We start from the raw sequence: 6,533 nt of genomic DNA, 5'->3' as shown, positions 1-6,533 counted from the left end.
GAAGTGGCACGTATACGCCGTGTGAGATTTTGTGGGCCGTACACACTCCCATTGAAATCAATGGGAGCGTGGATCGTAAACGCCGCGTTATTTTGCGGCCGCAAAATAACGCAGTGCATACGATCCATGCTCCCATTGAAAACAATGGGATGGTAGGCAGGTAGCCCGCAAAGTCTCACACGGCGTATACGTGCCACATCACGTGGCACGTTACTCCGTGTGAACTCCCCCTAACTCTCCCATAGACATCACATGGAGAAAGCAGGAGATTCTGCCCCTTAGTGAGTGTTCACACAATGGAATTTAATGCTGAATTGGAGGCGGATTCTTCACAAATACGCTTTTTCTCCAATTCCACCCCATTTTGAGTTTTTTTCCAGCTTCCCAGTACATTGTACAGAATAATAAATGGTACCACGATGAAGAACAATTTGTCCTGCCAACATTAAGCCCTCATATGGCTCTGTGAACCTAAACATAAAAAAGTTATGGGGTTTGGGGAGTCAAAAACGAAAACCGATAAATGGAACCAAAGGGGTTAAAAAGTTAGTGACCACTTGGGAAATCACTTTTTATGACATTGGGTAATCAGCTGATCACAGCAGGCCCCTCCTCCTCAGAGTACATGGGAATATATTATTAATGGTCATTTACTACAGCGCCTCCACAGGAGGAATGGATCATTACACAGTTCCTATTGATATGAATGTAATGGATGGACGTGTTGGGTCCTCCAGAGTGAGACTCTCTTTAGCTAAGTGAGTCCTCGGGGATCTCTACAAGCCTCTATGATTGGGGTCAATAAGCTTCTCCTATACGTAACATCACAGCATGATGGAAACACGATTAAAGGCAATGCTATATATACAGTACATGGTTTACATTAACCCTTCCAATGCTGATATAATACATTTCTGTACTCCAGACCTTACCTTATGTAAGCGGCAGAAATTCCAAAACGTCTTTAGTCAGTCACATGGAGAAGACTCAGCATTTATACTGCTGCCAAAAACTGGGACGTGAGGTCATTCTCCTGCCCCTATTTCATTGAGCTGATCTAATGTATGACTAGAGATAACTCCACCTCTATACAAGCTATACATAGCCAGCCCTGATACTGTGATAGGGATCTATGTTCTCCTCTAATGTAATGCACCGATATTGACGTAGCCCTTTGTATCGGCAGATAGTATAAAACATGGGCTTAGGTGGCGGAACGTAGACTTAGGCATCATCCACAGGGCAGTATATTGTGTCTGTGCCATATGACACAGACACAATATTGGGGTACGCATGTTATTTACCTGGATTACACTAGGGCAGCACCCATGTTTCCTTGTTTTATCACAACGACCCATTGTGATCTCATAAAGTCCCATTATGATGTCATAAGCATCTAATAAGCACCATTGTGTTATCATAAGGCCCTTTGTGATGTCGCAGTGACACATTATGATGTCATTCATTCCCACTGTGATGACATAATGCCCCATTGTCACATCACAATGCCCCATTTTTGGGTGCTCCTGGCGATGGGACTAAATGTTCCAGTTTTGTTAGCTGAAATAATGGCAACTTTAATGACACAGGTGACCAAATTCACGTGGATATGAAATCAGGTTATTACAATACAAGTAATATTATTGCCGTGCCAATTGTGTGGGTGTTAGGATGGGCCATGCACTCCGCTGTGCTGCGTGGAGGCGCCTGACCCGAGCCCTATCCAGCGCCGGAGTGTCGGCCTGTTCCGGCGCTGGGGTAGGCTGGAGGCCTCTGCTTGAACGTGCGGAGGTTCTGGTTTCCCCCTAGCATTGGGACTGGCACTTTTGGGGTCAGGGGGGTCAGCGGCGGGCCTAAGGCTATTTAGGCCTCATTTTGGTTTCAGCCCATCGCTGGTTATTCGTTTCCCCCACCAACGCGCCTCTTCTGTTCCCTATCTCCTGCCCTGCTACCTCCTGCCTCCTTACCTTGTCCCTGGATGTGTATGACCCGGCTTTCCAGACCTCTCCTCCCTGATTCCAATTTGGCACCTTCCTGACCTCCTGTGTATGACCTTCGGCTTCCACCTGACCTCCCTTTTGGATCCTGATTTGGCTACTCCATTTACCTCCTGTGTGTGACCCGGCTACCTTGACTTAGCCTCTTCCTCTGTCTTCTGCTACGTGACCTCCAGTTACTGACTTGGCTTGCCTGACCACGAATCTGCTCCTTGAGTGTCTACACGAATTCCCTGGATTCCCCTCCTGTTCATCTACTACTCAAGACTATCTGGTTCTTTGGGACTACATTCTAAAGTTAGTGGGTTTCTGGGCCCTCCTACGTGGGGTTCACTGGGTGTGTGTCGCTCTCTGGGCAGGTGCGGATCTGGGCCACGGACCTTTATCAAGTCCAACATGTGCCCAATGCAAGGACTGAAGGGATATAAGATCCCACCATTTATCAAGATGTAAACATGGCGCTAGCAAATCTGTTAGGAGAAGTCGCTGTAACATGATGTCATTGTGCCTGGCGTCCCCTTGCTCAAGGAGAGGGTGTGATGTGTGTTAATATTTAGAGTAGATAAGTACATTGGTTTGTCAGTCATTGAATGAGGAACAGTGAAATTTCACTGACTAGTAACTTATTACCAGAGCTGGAGTGGTGCATACACGTTTACACGGGGGGTGACATCACCGATGACCTCACACTGCACCACTCACGTTTCTGAAGGTTAACCCAGTCGCTGTGTGCCAAATAGTAATGAGCGAGTCCGGACATGTCCAAATGAATGACTAAGGCTGAAGCCTCACGTTGCGAAAACATTGTGTAATATATTCCCTGCAAAGTGAATGAGATTCTGGCTAATCCCATCCACACATGGCAGAAAAAAATCTGTAGTGGGAAAGCTGTGTTTTTGAAAATCGCAACATGTCCATTATACCTACGGAAACGCTGGCAATTCCCGTGTAGGTGTAATAGGGGCAGAAACTCCACAGAGGAAAGTCCTGTGAAAATGCAATGAAAAATGCTGTGGTAAAAAACAGAATGCGTTGCAGCGTTTTTTTCGCACAGCGTCAAGTCTCAGGGGCCACACGGTGGCTCAGTGGTTAGCACTGCAGCCTTGCAGCGCTGGTGTCCTGGTGTTCAAATCCCGCCAAGGGCATAAAACCATCTGCAAGGAGCTTGTATGTTCTCCCCGTGTTTGCATGGATTTCCATCCCATATTCCAAAAAAAAAAAAAGACATACTGATAGGGAAAAATGTACATTGTGGGCTCTATGTGGGGCTCACAATCTACATAAAAAAAAAAACAAAAAAAACAAGTCTCTTAATCCAACCTTATCAGCTATGTAACTACATAACATCCCACAAAAAACAAGTCTTTTAATCCAACCTTATCAGCTATGTAACTACATAACATCCCATAAAAAACAAGTCTCTTAATCCAACTTTATCAGCTGTGTAACTACATAACATCCCACAAAAAACAAGTCTCTTAATCCATGTATCTTCATAACATCCCACAAAAAACAAGTCTCTTAATCCAACCTTATCAGCTATGTAACTACATAACATCCCACAAAAAACAAGTCTCTTAATCCAACCTTATCAGTTATGTAACTACATAACATCCCACAAAAAACAAGTCTCAGGGGCCACACGGTGGCTCAGTGGTTAGCACTGCAGCCTTGCAGCGCTGGTGTCCTGGTGTTCAAATCCCGCCAAGGGCATAAAACCATCTGCAAGGAGCTTGTATGTTCTCCCCGTGTTTGCATGGATTTCCATCCCATATTCCAAAAAAAAAAAAAGACATACTGATAGGGAAAAATGTACATTGTGGGCTCTATGTGGGGCTCACAATCTACATAAAAAAAAACCCAAAAAACAAGTCTCTTAATCCAACCTTATCAGCTATGTAACTACATAACATCCCACAAAAAACAAGTCCTAAAACAGCTCAATAGAGGAATAAAAAAAGACATGGCTTTAGAAATGCAACCCTAAGGAAGAGGGAAAAATATTGCTGCATGCTTAGGGGTTAATCTAATGTGTATGGCCAAGTTTACGTAAGTGTGTGAACAACATCTTAGAGGTACTGTGACATCTCAGCTAGTTTTGATAGACGCTGTTCCTAGATAGATGGACGTGTGACCCGGTTGGTGGTTTGTCAGCAATATGACCTATCACTCACTTCATCAGGATTTTCCCTCTTACCACATGTCTGGGTCAGCGCTCTGGGAAACAGAACTGAAATTGCTGAGGTCACCATTCATCTTCTGGGTTGTCATATCAGTATTAGCTCTCAGCCCCACTAGAAAGACATTTCTTATCCTTAGGCCATATTGTGGACAACCCCTTTAATATCCCCTGTGAAGTGGTGGTAGATCTTTAAAGAAGAGTTGTGTCATCACAGGCGCATAGATCAGAGGATCGCCGCAGGCGCCCTGGCAAACAGTGGCCACTACAGGTGACATGTAGTATTACATGTTACACTTTCAACTGAATTTAGAGGGTTGATGCCGGACATCCACTCCGAGGAGGACAAATGACTGTGGGCATCTAGCAATGGATTACAACTTTGTGGGTGCCCTTGTGAGTGAAGTTTTGCAAAGTACTGTGTGGTACTGAGACTCTAATCTGTGCAAGGACTGACTTCTGTAAGCTGTGACACGAAAATATATCCAGAAGTCGGTCCCGGTTTAAAACTTAACCTTTATTCATGAAGTTCAGGAACTTGACATAGTCCAATAAAAATAAATTCAATAGTCCATGATGGTGGGAAGAAAAGCGTATGGCTGACGCGTTTCGGAACCGAAAAAACGCTCCTTACTCATAGGAAGAAAAGAAACAAAGAAACCTTTAGCTTTCATTTTTCTATACGAGGAGTTCGCACTGCAATACATCAAGTCGGTCTTTGCCCACAATAAAAATGGCCGAAATATCACCCCCCACGCATGCGTAGATATTACTCTATGGAGCACGTGATTTTATTGACCAATGAAAGGCAAGAGAAAAGAAGAGAAGAAGCACACGGGAATCCCGGACACGGTAAGTGTATAGAAAAAGCACTCCAAACTCGATGACAGTATATATACAAATACACACTACACTACAATAATGTCACTCTATAAAGAGGAAAACTATTATAAGATGTTGAGTATAACAAGGATAGTGCAAATACGGCTTCATAAATTGCAACTATAAAATGATAATGGTGTGTATAAGATTTAGAAACACAACCTATGTAAATAGCATCCTACTAATTTTATAAAGGTGAAAGTATGTGTGTTTGGATGTTTGTGTGTTTGGATGTTTGTGTTTTTGGATGTTTGTTCCTCAATCACACCTACACAGGCGAACGGATTTGTCTGAAAATGCGCACATACTTACCTTGGGTCCCGGATTGAACGATAGGCTACATGGAATTCCCGTACACCACCGCAATTCACTCCCGTGCCCGGTGCTTCTCACGGTTCAATTCGCTGCAGGACCTGGCACGCTGTAGGACCTGGGATGACGTCATCCCAGCCCTTTCAGCAGCTCACCTGATTGGGTGCTGATTCTCTATGTGGGCGGAGTTATCGTCCAGCCACCGTCCACACCAACATGGCATCTCTGAGAGGTCCGGAGTGTCCTGCACAAGGGCCTCTACTCTGGACCAGCGACAAGTCCATACGCTGCCTCACCTGTGTGGCCTCACCACAGGACCGCAGTACTCTGCCGTGCCGCGCTCTGGAACGCCGGTTCAGCCAGCTGTCCCGCAGCGTCTGCCGTCTCTGGATACTACAAGTCGGAACATCGGTGCACGGGAAGCCCAGGGTGTGGTGAGGACGGGGCCACAGGTTGGTAGGGGGAAAGGGGACACACGGTCAGCAGGGTTTGGTGGGGGGAAAAGGGGGCACAGGGTAGGAGGAAGGAGTGACCACATGGGGAAGCGGGTAAGGACAAAGGGGGGAGGCGGGCGCCAGGAGGGAGACCAGGTAAAGAGTTCCAGCAGCCCACAGGGTGGGGGGGCACGGGGTAAGTAAGACGGGGGAAGGGGGCATGGGGTAGGGGGAAAAAGGGGGCACGGAGTAGGTAACACGGGAGAAGGGGGCATGAGGTTAGGGGAGGAAGGGGGCACGTTCCTGGGGGGCAAAGGGGCACAGGGTAGGAGGAAGGAGTGACCACATGGGGAAGCGGGTAGGGAGAAAGGGGGGTGGTGGGCGCCAGGAGGGAGAGGAGGTAAACAGTTCCAGCAGCCCACAGGGTGGGGGGGCACGGGGTAAGTAAGACGGGGGAAGGGGGCATGGGGTAGGGGGAAAAAGGGACACAAGGCAAAGGAACAAGCCTGCACACCGCTCCAGGTGGGTCCCGCAGGGGGTCGGGGTTCTGCGGACGAAGTCGCGGGTAAAAGCTAGTTGTAAATATTATGAACATAAACGCACCAACATAATTAGGTTCTAACCAATTAATTGACAGATGTTAGATGGAATAATAAAAGTTTTGTACATGAATGTGATCTATCTGTGCAATCCAGATCCCTTAAAATGAAATATCCATAGATAATGGCA

This window comes from Leptodactylus fuscus, chromosome 4 (assembly GCF_031893055.1).
Source record: "Leptodactylus fuscus isolate aLepFus1 chromosome 4, aLepFus1.hap2, whole genome shotgun sequence".
Taxonomy (NCBI): domain Eukaryota; kingdom Metazoa; phylum Chordata; class Amphibia; order Anura; family Leptodactylidae; genus Leptodactylus; species Leptodactylus fuscus.
This window is presented reverse-complemented; position numbering follows the sequence as displayed.